The 15,207-nt window shown below is 39.2% G+C and overlaps 1 pseudogene; it reads left to right on the plus strand.

The window, feature by feature from the left end:
- The first annotated feature begins 1,053 nt into the window (after nucleotides 1-1,053).
- Nucleotides 1,054-5,965, plus strand: LOC118895310 (annotated as a pseudogene).
- The last annotated feature ends 9,242 nt before the right edge of the window (nucleotides 5,966-15,207 follow it).

Raw genomic sequence — 15,207 nt, forward strand, 5'->3', positions numbered from 1 at the left:
ATGGGAGAGATTGAGGCCCTGCCTGGTGACAGGTGATTTGAAAGTGGGGAAAACAGCTGCATACTAGATGTGAATCAAAGTAGTTGGCCTTTTAATTACCTTATGTATAAAGAGTAAGATGTTTATTTCATGATGGTAAAAATGACTTAAATTATGTAAGCTTGGGAATTCCCTGGTGGTCCAGTGGTTAGGATTCTGCGCTTTCACTGCCGAGGGCCCAGGTTCAGTCCCTGGTTGGGGAACTAAGATCCTGCAAGCCATGTGGCATGGCTAAAAAAAAAAAAAAAAAGTAAGCTTAAGATGTTTCTCAAACTGTTCTATAGAATACTACAACTCTGGGAGATGTTAATCAGGTTAATCAGGTTCAAGGGAAATAGAATGAGTTCTATGATCAAATAAGGTTGGGAAATACTGCATTCTATATGATTCACAGAGCCTATCCACGTATTAAAGGTTTTGAGAAATGCGCACAAGGAACCAGTTTGACATTGTTTAACCCAGATTTCCCCAAATATATTTGTTTATTCAGCAAGCATGCAGTAAACACATACTATGATAGTATAATTTGGCCACTGTGCTGGCCACTGGTCCTGCAGTAGAGAATAAAATCAGCCCGTGTCCCTGCCCTTGTGAGATTATGGTCTGGTGTAATCTAACAGGTTTTGAGTGTTCTGGAACAGCTTGGGAAGCTTTGAGGTAACGTGTTTAGATATTCTTGTTTGTGGTCTGCAATGGAGCAGAGCAGATTATCTGCCAGCCTGTCTCTCTGCATCCCTGTCTCTGCATTACACCAATACCTCCACTTCTTCTCAGAATGTTTCCTGCAGCTCCTGCCTTGGGGATGGACAGAGCTGATGACAAGGTAACTTTCAGGTCTGGGAAGTTGGTGACTTGCCCGAGGTCACCCAGCTAGTTAGTGGCAGAACCAGAGCCAGAACCCAGCTCTTTGGATTCTAGGTCCTATGCTCATTCCATTCTTGGTGAGAAGGGACAATTTGGAATGCCTAAAAACTGAAAAAAAATTAGGTAGACTAACAGGTTGAGTGAGATACTATGGATTATGCCAATTTCATCAATAATAGCGGGGCTGATTTAGATATCACCACCACCACCACCATCATTGCCATCACTAATGTTGAGTAATTACTGTGATCCATGTACTGTGCTAAGTGCTTTATATATATTTAACTTCTACAACAACTCTGCAAAGTAGTAATTATTACCCCATTTTATAGATGAGGAGACAAGCTCAGAGAGGTGAGTGGTGTATCCATGTTTACACAGCTAGGAAGGAATAGAGCCAGGCTTCCATTCTAGGCTGTTTTTAGAGTCCACACGCTTAACTTCATTTTATATTAGGTGAGTTTATTTTTTTCTTTGCTTCTAAAATTTCCTCTCAGAATCAGTCTGTCTTTTTTCCCTCGCCATTTCAGCTTGCCTGGCTCTTTCTCTTTGTAAAAACCTGATCTCAGGGACTTCCCTGGTGGCGCAGTGGTTAAGACTCCACGCTCCCAATGCAGGGGGCCTGGGTTCGATCCCTGGTCAGGGAACTAGATCCCACATGCATGCCGCAACTAAGAGTTCCCATGCCACAACTAAGGAGGCTGCAGGCTGCAACTAAGGAGCCCACCGTCCGCAACTAAGGAGCACACATGCCGCAACCAAGACCCGGCGCAACTAAATAAATAAAATAAATATGAAAAAAAAAGCCCTGATCTCAGAAAGGATCTGATCTTTTATTTATTCCATGTCAGGTAGCATTCTTCAAGTATTTAGTGAGTACTTACTATGTGAAGGAACTATTTTAGGAGCTGAGGATCCAGTGGTGAATACACAGACTAGGTTCCTGCTTGTGTGGAACTCACAATCATTGGGGGATCACACAATTAAAAACAATCAATAAAAATGTCCCATAGTGATGAGTATCATGCAGAAAATTAAAATCCCTGTTTTAATTTAACCAGAGTGACTGGTTATCTACTTTAGATTGTGTGGTCAAGGGAAGGCCTTTTTGTGAAAGTGACATTTAGGCTGAAATATGAGTAATAAGAAGTTATTTAGAGAGTGAGCAAGAGGGAACAAGTGGAGTGATTTTCTAGGTAGAGGGAACATGGTTTGCAAAGACCTCGCCATGCTGTGAGTTTGCTGTGTGTGAAGGACAGGAAGAAGGCTGGTGTGGTTGATGCATAGTGGGTCAGGGAGAGAGTGGTACTAGATGAGGTTGGACAAGTAGGTGATGTACTAAGTTAAGAGATTTTTAGTCTAAGTTCAGGGAGGCCATTAGGGGGTTTAAGTAGGACTGAGGACATAAGCTGATTTATGTTTTTAAAAGTTTGTGTTGATTGATGAATGGAGAAAGGATTATAAGAAGATAAGGCAGGAAGTAGTGAGACCTAGTAGGAGGATGCTAAAGTAGTCCTGACAAGGGATGATGGTGGCTGTATCAGTTATTGCCACAGTAATGCCATGCAACAAACATCCCCATAAACTTAATGGCATATAGGAATAAGGATTTATTTTTGCTCGAGTCAGTGGGATGGTTGGGTAGTTCTGCCGTTCTGGGCCAGGCTCAGCTGATCTTGACTGGGCTTCCCCATGTCTATGATCAGCTGTCGGTCAGGTAGATAGCTCTGCCATATTGCCTGGTTTTCCTGATGTGTTTGGCAGGGCCAGATGGCTGTCAGCTGTCTAGTATGGCCTCGGCTGAGATGGCTGGGACAACTTTGCTCTCCTCTGTGTGTTTATGTTACATCCCTCTAGTAGGCTAGCCTGGGCTTATTCTCAGGCTGGCCCAGTCATAGTCTCATGGTGATCACAAAGAAGCAAAAAGGAAGTAGAAATGAGTAAGCAGATTTTTAAGCCTTAGCTTGTGTCAAATTTGCTACTGTTCCATTGGTCAAGGCAAGTTGCAAGAGTACAACCACAGTTAGTATAGGAGGGCGTTGCCAAAGAGCAGGGATACAGAGAGGTGTGAAAAGATGCAGAGAGGCATGAAAAATCAGGGCCATTATTGCAATCAATCTACTGCACTAATGGGAGAAAAGCGAAGTAGAGACTTGAATATTCAAGTTTAGAATATTTTGGAGGTACAGTGTGAGGACCATGCTGATGGATTAGAATTGAGGTATGAGGGAGAGGAATGAATCAAAGATAACTCTTAGATTTTTGTCTGGGTAGCTGGGCAGATGGTGAGGCCATTTACTCAGATAGCAAAGACTAGGTAAAGAACAAATTTTAGAGGACTATCTAGCACTCTGTTTTAGCCATGTTATGTTTGGGATACTTGTTAGATAGTCAAATAAAGATGTCAGGTTTGCAGTTGAATATATAAATCTGAGGTTCTTGGGGACAGGGCTAAAGATGTAGATTTCAGGGTTATCAACCTATAGATGGTATTTCAAGCCATCCAACTGGATGAGACAGCCCCTGAGGAGGAGGTATAGATGAAGAAGCAAAGCAAGCCCAGGATAGAGCCCTGGTGCACACCGGTGTTTAGAAGTAAAGCAGAAAAATAGAAACCAGCAAAGGAGACTGAGAAGGTGCAGACGCTAAGATTGGAGAAAAATCCAGGAAACTTTGGTGTCCCAGAGAACCAAGAGAATCTAAGCATTTCAAAGAGAGAATGGTCAGCTGTGTTTAACACTGTTGGGAGAGACAAGACCTGGGAAGTGACCATTGGGTCTGGCAACAAGGCTGTTCTTGGTGACTTTGACAAATGCAGTCTTAGTAGAATGATGGAGACAGAAGCCCAACTGGAGCAGTTTGAGGAAAGCACATGAGTTGAGAAGCAGGGACAGCAACCCTAATCCTGTCTTGCAAGAACTTTTGCTGTAAAGGGACTCATAAGTGATATGGTAGCTGGAGGTGAATGTGGGTCATGGCAGAGATTTATGTTTGGGAACGTAAGTGATGCTGCTGTACCAAAGGGGATGATCTAGTAGAGAAGGAACAGGTGCACCGAAGAGGGGGAAACTGTGGGCCAGAAATGTTTGAAATGGCAAGAGAGGATGGGATTGAGAATTTAGGATAAACTTAGTCAGTGTGTTACCTTCCTCAGGGGTACTTGGGTGGCTGTGTTTTATTTCTCATTTTGGAATGAAGAGGTATATTTACCATTGGAACAGTTTCAGCCATCTCTAAGGTAGGGAAGAATATGAGTTCTGTTGTGACACTGGGCAGACTGAATGCCTCTGTGTTGGGCTCATTCAGCTTCTGTTGTAGAGAAGAGACCTCTTTGGAATTACTCTGTCTCTGTTGGTGGTGTTCAGTTTTTCTTATAATGATAGAAAAGCTGATAAATTCAGTTTCTTAGATTTTGATATGGGTAGCAAGTTTGGCAGGTCCTGGGCAGAGCTAAGAAGGGAATGTGAATGAATGTGCCACTTCCTCGTCCAGGTTCCTATACCAGTATGACTTGATGTTTTGATCAATTCAGTAGATCCTAGATCAGGCACGTGTTCTGGAATTCCAGCTGAGAGGTAGAAGTTTTGCCTTTTATGCTTTTTAAGCCACTGTTACTTCAATTTGAAAGTATAATGTAAAGCAACTATATTTAATAAATGGTAATTTTAAATGTATTTTGTTTAAGGTCAAGTGTACATTTGGTGGTATTTAAGCAGCTATTTTCATCAGCCTTCCTGGGGTCTGTGCTTTGTGTGTGGTGGGTGAGGATGGCGGTGTGAAGAAATGCAGTACCCTGTCTTAGAGTGTCTTTACAGCCTTGGAAGATTTTTTGTTCAGTTGCTTTGAATCTGCTTTGCTATTTCACTCGTTTAAATTATTGGTGTCTACTCATCCAATTCATATTGTGAATTGAGAACCACATCTGTCGCCACTCTGCCTTTTACAGCTTTCTGATTTGGTGGAAATAATACTGAAAAGGACATCTGCTAGGGTCTTAGTAATTCTTATATATAGCAGTCTGAGGACTGTTAATTTAGAGTTAGCAGAACTATCATGAAGTCAAGAAGCAAGACGTAAATCAGATGAAGTCAGAGTCTCAAAATGTAAATGTTTCTAGTGTGAAGCTGTAGATCTTTGGAACTGTTGCTGTTTTTTGTTACATTAGGTCTTTCAGGAGGGTATATCTGAAAATACTTGGCCTATCAGGAAGGTGTTACCTATTAGCCTTCAAAAATTTTTACAACAAAGATATTGATTATTTTATCGTTAATGTAATATTTACATTTCTGTCACATATTGGAGAGTAAGTCTTAAACTAAATTTCATTCAACGTTTGTTGAAAATGAGCTTAAGATAGTGTTTAACACTCTTTGCTGCATCTACTGTGAGAGTGAAGACCATTCTCAGCACTCAGACTGTTGACATTCCAGAAAATGTCATTACTTTGAAGGGATGCACAGTTATGGTGAAGAGCCCTAGAGGCACCCTGTGGAGGGACTTCAATCACATTAGTGTAGAACTCAGTCTCCTTGGAAAGAAAAAGAAGATGCTCTGGGTTGACAAATGGTGGGGAAATAGAATGGAACTGGCGACTGTTAGCACGACGTGTAGTCATGTACAGAACATGATCAAGGGTGTTACCCTGGGCTTCCGTTACTAGATGAGGTCTGTGCTTGCTCACTTCCCCATCAATGTTGTTATTAAGGAGAATGGTTCTCTTGTTGAAATCCAAAAATTTTGGGGTGAAAAATACATCTGCAGGGTTTGGATGAGGCCTGGCGTTGCTTGCTCAGTATTTCAAGACCAGAAAGATGAGTTGATTCTTGAAGGAAACGACATTGAACTTGTGTCAAATTCAGCTGCTATGATTCAGGAAGCCACAACAGTTATAAAAACAAGAATATCAGAAAATTTTTGGATGATATCTATGTTTCTGAAAAAGGAACAGTTCAGCAGGCTGATGAATAAGATCTGAGTGGTCAGGCTATAGAAACAGCAAAATGCCAAATGATTTTCGGACTCGTTTGTGATATTTTAAAGATGCAATAAAACCTCTTTTGATTTGGGGGGAAAAAAAAGTAGATAGTGTTTAACAGATGTAGCCCAAGGATCATTTCTGTTTACCTAATTCTGTACTGTACTCCTGTTTCTTGAGTTAACAAGAAAACCTGTCTAGCTCAGCCCAGAGAGAAATGATTTTATCAGGCTTTATTTGCTAAGCTATTATCAAGTGTTAATATAAGAAATAACCAGGTGAGGAATGTTTTTATAATTTCTGCCCAAACTTCTATTGAAGATGTATCATGTAATATCTTTCATTGTCCTTTATGATCATATAAACTAGTTTGTCCTTAGAATTTAATGACAGGGAAAGTTTTTCTTTTGATCAATTGGTTTGTATCTTATGATAAAAAATTATTGTCCTGTGAAGCATTATGTTATCCTTTGTTCCCTGGATTTTGAGAAGCTCCAAATCTAATGCTCTGATTATCAGTGTGCAGTAACATTGTAGTATCTGTGCGTTCAATTTAGGGGAATTAAACTCTATGGGTTAACAAAGAAAAGAGAGAAAGAAACAACATTTTTTAAAAGCTTGGACCCCTTTTTAAAAATTTAATTATTGTTTTATTTTGGAGTATAGTTGATTTACAATGTTGTGCTAGTTTCAGGTGTACAGCAAAGTGATTCAGTTATATATATACATATATCCATTCTTTTTCAGATTCTTTTCCCATACAAGTTAGTACAGAATATTGAGTAGAGTTCTCTGTGCTATACAGTAGGTCCTTGTTGATGATCTGTTTTATATATAGTTGTGTGTATATGTTAATCCCAACCTCCTAATTTATCCACCCCCCCCCCCCACCCCGACCTTTCCTCTTTGGTAACCATAAGTTTGTTTTCTAAGTCTATGGGTCTATTTCTGTGTTGCAAATAAGTTCATTTGTATCATCTTTTTAGATTCCAAATATAGGTGATATCATATGATATTTGTCTTTCTCTGACTTACTTCACTTAGTATGATAATCTCTGTGTCCATCCATGTTGCTACAAATGGCATTATTTCATTCTTTTTTTAATGGCTGAGTACTATTCCATTGTATATATGTATCACGTCTTCTGTTTTCTTAAATAAATTTATTTATTTAATTAATTTATTTTTGGCTGCATTGGGTCTTTGTTGCTGTGCACGGGCTTTCTCTAGTTGTGGCGAGCGGGGGCTACTCTTCCTTGTGGTGCGCGGTCTTCTCATTGCGGTGGCTTCTCTTGTTGTGGAGCACGGGCCCTAGGCACGTGGGCTTCAGTAGTTGTGACACGCGGGCTCAGAAGTTGTGGCTCACAGGCTCTAGAGCACAGGCTCAGTAGTTGCGGCGCACGGGCTCAGTTGCTCTGCGGCATGTGGGATCTTCCCAGACCAGGGCTCGAACCCGTGTCCCCTGCATTGGCAGGCGGATTCTTTTTTTTTTTTTTAATTTTTATTTATTTATTTATTTATTTTTGTCTGTGTTGGGTCTTCGCCTCTGTGCGAGGGCTTCCTCCAGCTGCGGCAAGTGGGGGCCACTCTTCATCGCGGTGCGCGGGCCTCTCACCACCGCGGCCTCTCTTGTTGCGGAGCACAGGCTCCAGACGCGCAGGCTCAGCAGTTGTGGCTCACGGGCCTAGCTGCTCCGCGGCATGTGGGATCTTCCCAGACCAGGGCTCGAACCCGTGTCCCCTGCATTAGCAGGCAGATTCTCAACCACTGCGCCACCAGGGAAGCCTGGCAGGCGGATTCTTAACCACTGCGCCACCAGGGAAGCCCCTGTACCACATCTTCTTTATCCAGTCCTCTGTCGATGGACATTTAGGTTGCTTCTGTGTCTTGGCTATTGTAAATAGTGCTGCAGTGAGCATTGGGGTGCATGTGTCTTTTCGAATTACGATTTCTCCATATATATGCCCAGGAGTGGAATTGCTGAATCATATGGTAGCTCTATTTTTAGAGAAACAATTTAAAGAGTGTCCTGCTTCTATTCACCATTTTACTTTGGGAGCATATGCCCCAGAGGGTGTGTGCATTGGGAGATGTAGGAACCTCCCGCTTCCTTGTCTTAGTCTGCCAAGGTTTTTCCATGAGCATCTCATAGTGCCAAATGTGATTTTAGTGGTTAAAGATAAGTTTTTCACACAAACTGTCCCTTGAGTCCAAACCAACTATTGATACTTTATCTGATACTAAATCAAATAACCAAAAATCTGTTTTTCTCTCTGCTAGGTTGTTAGATTGTTTGCAAAAAGTCCTCCATAATTCCTTTCCCCGTACGTACTCCACCTTGAAGAATCACCTCCAATTCTGAATCTGGGCTTGGCCATGTGACTTGCTTTGGCCAATGAGATAATAGCAAAGGTAAATCATTCAGAGACATGAAATGTGTTGTGTATTGGGGCTTGCTCTCTCTTACTGCTCTTGGAACCTTGAGAACTACATGTATAAATCCAGGTTGTCCTGTTGAAGAGACCACATGGAAGGGAAGTGAGGTGTCCTGGCTGATAGCCTGCAAGTGCTTGAAATGTGAGTGAGGCCGTCCTAGACATGCAGGCCAGAATTGCCCACCCAACAGAATCAGGAGCAATAATACATTTTTATTGTTTTTATGCTAGTAGTTATGGAGTGGGGTTTTTTGGTGGTGGTCATTCTCATCAAAAGCTAACTAATATAACTTCCAGTGCTAGTGGACATTTTTGCTGATGCTATGTTGAACTTATCCAGGGATAGTATGGCCATGTCTTCTGTGGAATGTTCAAGGCTAATTTTGATTATATTCAGTTTCTGCTGTACATGCTGATGTGAGAACCAACCTCCACATAAGCTTTGGTTCCACTCTGTTTTATTCCTTCCTTTTGGTTTCTAATTTCTCCTTTTACTTTTAATTCTCATCTGTATGTTGTTTACATGTTGTGCCTGTATTTTCTCTTAAATTTCTTTTATTGAGAATAAATTCAGGTAACATAAAAACCACCATTTGAACCATTTTAAAGAGCACAGTACTGTGGTTTTTAGTATCAATATATTTACAGTGTTGTATAACCACCACCACTATCTAATTCCAGAAGATTTATATCACTCAAAAAAGAACCCGATACTCTCTCCCCTGCCCCCCCCCCCACCCCATTCTTCCTTCATCCCATCCAAACAGTAATCTACTTTTTTTCTCTATTGATTTGCCTATTCTGGACATTTCATATAAATGGAATGAATACAACATGTGGCCTTTTGTGCCTGGCTTCTTTTCCTTAGTATAATGTTTTCAAAGTTCAGTCATGTTGTACTATGTATCAGTACTTCATTCTTTTTTATGGTGGAATAACATTCCATTGTATGGGTATATATATATATAGAGAGAGAGAGAGAGAGAATAAATAAATATATATATATCTATATATATATCACCATTCATCAGTGTATGAGCATTTGGATCGTTTCCACTTCTTGGCTCTTATGACTAATACCACAATGAGCATTACAAGCTTTTGTGTGAATATATGTTTTCAGTTCTCTTGGGTATATACTTAAGAGTGGAAATGCTGTGTCATAGCTTAACTCTGTGTTTAACTTTTGAGGAACTGCTGAAATGTTTTTCACAGTGGCTGCACCACTTTACACTAGTAGTATTTGAGGATTCCAGTCTTTCCATATTCTTGTCAATCCTTATTTTCCTTTTTTTTTTTTTGATTATAGCCATTCTAGTGTGTGTGTAGTAGGATCTTATTGTGCCTTTGATTTATATTTTTCTAATAACTAGTGATGCTGAGCATCTTTTCATATGTTTATTAGCTTTTTGTACATCTTTGGAGAAATGTCTATTTAAGTCCATTACCTGTTAAAATTTTGTTGTTGTTGTTCAGTTGTAAGTGTTCTTTATATATTCTGGATACTAGACTCTTATTGGGTATATCATTTGCAAATATTTTCTCCCATTCTGTGGGCTGTCTTTCCACTTCCTTGGTAGTGTCCTTAGACATACAGAAGTTTTTAAGTTGAAGTCCAGTTTATCTATTTTTCTTTTGTTGCTTGTGCTCTTGGTGTCATGTTTAAGAAACCATTATCTAATCTAAAATTATGAAAATTTACAGCTACGTTTCCTTCTGAGAGTTTTTTGATTTGAGTTCTTACATTAAGTCTTTGATCCATTTAGAAATCATTTTTGTTTGTGGTGTGAAGTAGGGGTCTAAATTCATTCATATCCAGTTGTCCCAGCACCATTTATTGAAAAGACTACTCTTTCCTCATGGAATGGTCTTGGCATGCTCGTCAAAAATCAGTTGACCATAGATATATGGGTTTCTTTCTGGACTCCCAATTCTATATCGTTGATCTGTGTATCTATCTTTATGTAATACCACACTGTGTGGATTACTGTAATATTGTAGTAAGTTTGGAAATTGGGAATGTGAGTCCTCCAACCTTTTTTTTTTTTTTTTTCAAGATTAACTTGGCTATTCAGCATTACTGTATGAGTTTTAGGATCAGCTTGTCCATTTGTACAAAAAAAGAAAAAAAAAAAGGCAGTTGGAATTTTGATAGAGTTGCGTTGAATCTGTAGAGCCATTTGGAAAGTTTGTTATTTTAGCAATATTAGGAATTTCAATCCATGAACATGGATGACTTTCCCTTTATTTAGGTCTTCTTTAATTTCTTTCAACAACATTTTTTGGTTTTCAGTGCATAAGTCTCACACATCCTTGGTTAAATTTTGTTCATGTATTTTTTTTAATTTATTGAAGTGTAGTTGATTTACAATGTTGTGTTAATTTCTGCTGTACAGCAGAGTGATTCAGTTATACATATATATATTCTTTTTCATATTCTTTTCCATTACATTTTATTACAGGATATTGGATATAGTTCCCTGTGCTATACAGTAGAACTTTGTTGTTTATCCATTCTATATGTAATATTTTGCATCTGCTAATCCCAAACTCCCAATCCATCTCCCCAACTCCCCTCCCCCTTGACAACCACAAGTCTGTTCTCTATGTCTGTGAGTCTGTTTCTGTTTCATAGATAAGTTCTTTTGTGTCATATTTTAGATTCCACATATAAGTGATATCATATGGTATTTGTCTTTCTTTTTCTGACTTCACTTAGTATGATAATCTCTATGTCCATCCATGTTGCCGCAAATGGCATTATTTCATTCTTTTTTTAATGGCTGAGTACTATTCCATTGTATATATATACCACATCTTCTTTATCCATTCATCTGTCGATGGACATTTAGGTTGTTTCCGTGTCTTAGCTATGATAAATAGTGCTGCTATTGTTCATGTATTTTTATTGTAAGGTGTCTCAATTTCTCACTGGATGTACACAAGGTATAAATTATAAACCAATAAAAATAAAAATTTTAATGTAGCTTGTCAGCTATCTAATGTAGCCAGACTTTTACTATAGAAGTCTGGGAGTAAGGACACTAGATTTCTAGTCTCAAAGGTATTATTATTGTTGTTGTTGTTATATTGGTTACATTCTCTTTGCTTTTATTTATTTATTTATAAAGTGGTACTTGCTACGGGACTCTTGGACATTTTAATTTCTTAGTGATTAATAGTAACACTATGAAAAATAAATTAAAATGATAACACTAGGATGAAACACTTACATGACTCTTAAGTGCCACGTACTCTTCTGAGTGCTTTATGTGTACGAACTCATTTAATGAAATGAAATACTGAGTGGGGGTGCAGTTGTTTTTTTTTTTTTTATAAATTTATTTACTTATTTTTGGCCGCGTTCGGTCTTCGTTGCTGCGCGCGGGCTTTCTCTAGTTGCAGCCAGCAGGAGCTACTCTTCGTTGCGGTGTGTGGGCTTCTCATTGTGGTGGCTTCTCTTGTTGCGGAGCATGGGGTCTAGGCACACGGGCTCAGTAGTTGTGACTCGCAGGCTCTAGAGCACAGGCTCAGTAGTTGTGGTGCACGAGCTTAGTTGCTCCGCAGCATGTGGGATCTTCCCGGACCAGGGCTTGAACTCGTATCCCGTGTTGGCAGGCGGATTCTTCTCAACTGTTGCGCCACCAGGGAAGCCCAGGGGTGCAGTTTTAAAAGTTAAAGGACTGTGTGATTGTGTGTTTGTGTGTGTGAAACCTTACCTTCTGAATGACATTGAAAAAAGGACTGTGTGATTGTGTGTTTGTGTGTGTGAAACCTTACCTTCTGAATGACATTGAAAAAAAACAACCCATAATTTTAGCCTAGAGTTCTTAAAAAATTGCTATGGTGAGTAGTTAGTTTTTAAAAATTTAGATACTGATAACAGTATTAATGAACAAAGAGAGAGAGGTAGTATTTGTCAACTCAGCTTTTTTGGACTCTGATATTTATATTATCAGTAGAGAGGTTTGGACCTAGTGATTTCTAATTATTGGAGTGCCTAGCTCTCATTTTCTGTAATCAAATAACCTGAATATGAATAACCTGGGTACACCCCTGTCCTCTGTGTGGCATTTGAGAAGGATGTTGCAGGGGAGGGCTCTTTAAGGCATTAAAGAGAAACCCCACTGGAGTGTAAGCTCCAAGAAGGCAGGGCCTGTGTTTTCCCTTGCACTGTTGTATCTCTGTCACAGCGCTTGGTATACAGTAGATTTTAAACAAACCTTATTTGGTTGAAAAATGAATGAACAAACAAACACAAGGCTGGAAAGGAATCATTTTGGGTTTCGATTTCTTTTTGATAGTGGAAATAGCAGTCTCTCCTTTGAGAGTATGTGTGCGTATTTGGATGGGAATGGGGGAGAGGAAGGATTACTGAAATAGAATATATTTAAATGAATAGAAGCTGTTTTTACTGTTTGTTTTTCTTCAAACTCACCTTGCATTTCATGAGGCTGAGCCCTTGCTCCACTATCTTCCTTGGGTGACAACTAACTCAGCCTTTACCCAGCTCAGACATCATCTTCTCTGATTATCTTTCCACCTCCTACCTCTGGGCAGAGCTGAAGCTTGTATCCATCTGTGGTGTAGCACTTATCACGTGGTTAATGACATCATTAGCTTCTGTCATATATGTCCTTTTTCCTAGGCTGTGGACACCTTACTGGATGTGTCTTATGCTTTATTTTGTGTCCCAGAACCTGATAACATATCTGGCACTTAGCAGATGCTCAGTTAACAGTTGTTGAATGTGTAGATGTGTATCAGTTCAGAACAAAGGTATGGCAAAACCAACTGACAGGAAAGCCCGCTTTCCTGTTTGCTGTTTTTAAGAAACTTTACATGCATTTTTCTGATTTACACCTCATGATATTCCTTTAAGGTTGGTATCATTATCCTCATTTTATAGGTAAGGAAATAGTCTCAGAGGAGTTAAGTAACTTGCATGAAGTTATACAGCTAATAAATGGCAGAGCTAAGATTTAGAGCCAGGTCAGTCAGACTCAAAAGTTCAGGTTCCTGTAGGCAAAACATTCTCTGACATAAATCGTAGAAATGTTTTCTTAGGTTGTTCTCCCAAGGCAATAGAAATAAAAGCAAAAATAAACAAATGGGACCTAATCAAACTTATAAGCTTTTGCACAGCAAAAGAAACTGTAAACAAAATGAAAAGACAACCTATGGACTGGGAGAAAATATTTGCAAACAATGTGACCAACAAGGGTTTAATTTCCAAAATATACAAACAGCTTATACAATTCAGTAACAAAAACCAAACAACCCAATCAAAAAATGGGCAGAAGACCTAGACATTTCTCCAGAGAAGACATTCAGATGGCCCATAGGCACATGAAAAGATGCTCAATATCACTAATCATCAGGGAAATGCAGGTCAAAACTACAATGAGGTATTACCTCACACTGTTCATAATGGCCATCATTAAAAAGTCCACAAACAATAAGTGCTGGAGAGGGTGTGGAGAAAAGGGAACCCTCCTACACTGTTGGTGGGAATGTAAATTGGTGAAGCCACTATGGAAAACAGCATGGAGGTTTCTTAAAAAACTAAAAATAGAGTTACCATATGATGCAGCAATCCCACTCCTGGGCATGTATCCGGAGAAAACCGTAATTCGAAAAGATACATGCACCCCAATGTTCATAGCAGCACTATTCACAATAGCCAAGACATGGAAGCAACCTAAATGTCCATTGACAGATGAGTGGATAAAGAAGATGTGGTACATATATACAATGGAATATTACTCAGCCATAAAAAAGAATGAAACAATGTCGTTTGCAGCAACATGATGGACCTAGAGATTATCATACTAAGTGAAATAAGTCAGACAGAGAAAGACAAATATCATATGATATGACTTATATGTGGAGTCTAAAATATGATACAAATGATCTTATTTATAAAACAAAAACAGACTCACAGACATAGAAGACATAGAAGACAAGCTTATGGATACCAAAGGGGAAAGGGGGTGGGAGAGGGATAAATTAGGAGTTTGGGATTAGCAGATACAAACTACTATGTATAAAATAGATAAGCAACAAGATCCTACTATATAGTACAGGGAACTATATTCAATATCTTGTAATAACCTATAATGGAAAAGAATATGAAAAAGAATCTGTATATGTATAGCTGAATCACTTTCTTCTACACCTGAAACTAACACAACATTGTAAATCAACTATACTTCAATTAAAAAAAAATAGTTCAGCTTCCTTCTACTAAATCATGCTGCTTAGCCAGAAGTTCTAACGTAAGCAGTTGGTGAAATAAGGTAACGGAGGGTGACATAGGGAAAGGAATCTTTAGTATAATGTTTAAAGAACCATTGTTTATGTCTTTTGCAGCTCTGTCAGGGAACATATTAAAATTTTGAGAGTTAACATGTCAAAAGGTATAGACCTGCCTTCTAGATGGTTGAATTTTCTGTGTTTAATACCGTAGTAATATAGGGAACAGGTGGGTTTCTACAATGTTGAGCTACATAGAATTTTAGGGCTAAAGACTACATTAGAGCTCATCAGCTTCAGTGCATTAATCTTAGAGATGACATCATAGTGTCTCAGAGTTTGTGAGTTTTTGCTTTCCATTGCATTGTCAGCTAAGGGCAGAGAAGGTTCTTCTATACCATGAGGCTCACTTTTACATGTTAACAAGAGATTCGGAATAGTGGCGGACAAAGACCTGTCACTTTGAAGAGATAGTACAGGAGAGCTTGGAGGAAACACCGTCAGTTCTCAACATCAGAGATGTGTGGGACTCTGGGTTGAGTAAACTCTGAGCTGCCAGCCCCGTCAGAAAAAAGAACCTCGTGCATAGGGCAGAATTAATCCTCAGGAACATTTCAGAGGAGAAAAAGATCCTGTTAG

The sequence above is a fragment of the Balaenoptera musculus genome, chromosome 5, assembly GCF_009873245.2.
Source record: "Balaenoptera musculus isolate JJ_BM4_2016_0621 chromosome 5, mBalMus1.pri.v3, whole genome shotgun sequence".
Lineage (NCBI taxonomy): Eukaryota > Metazoa > Chordata > Mammalia > Artiodactyla > Balaenopteridae > Balaenoptera > Balaenoptera musculus.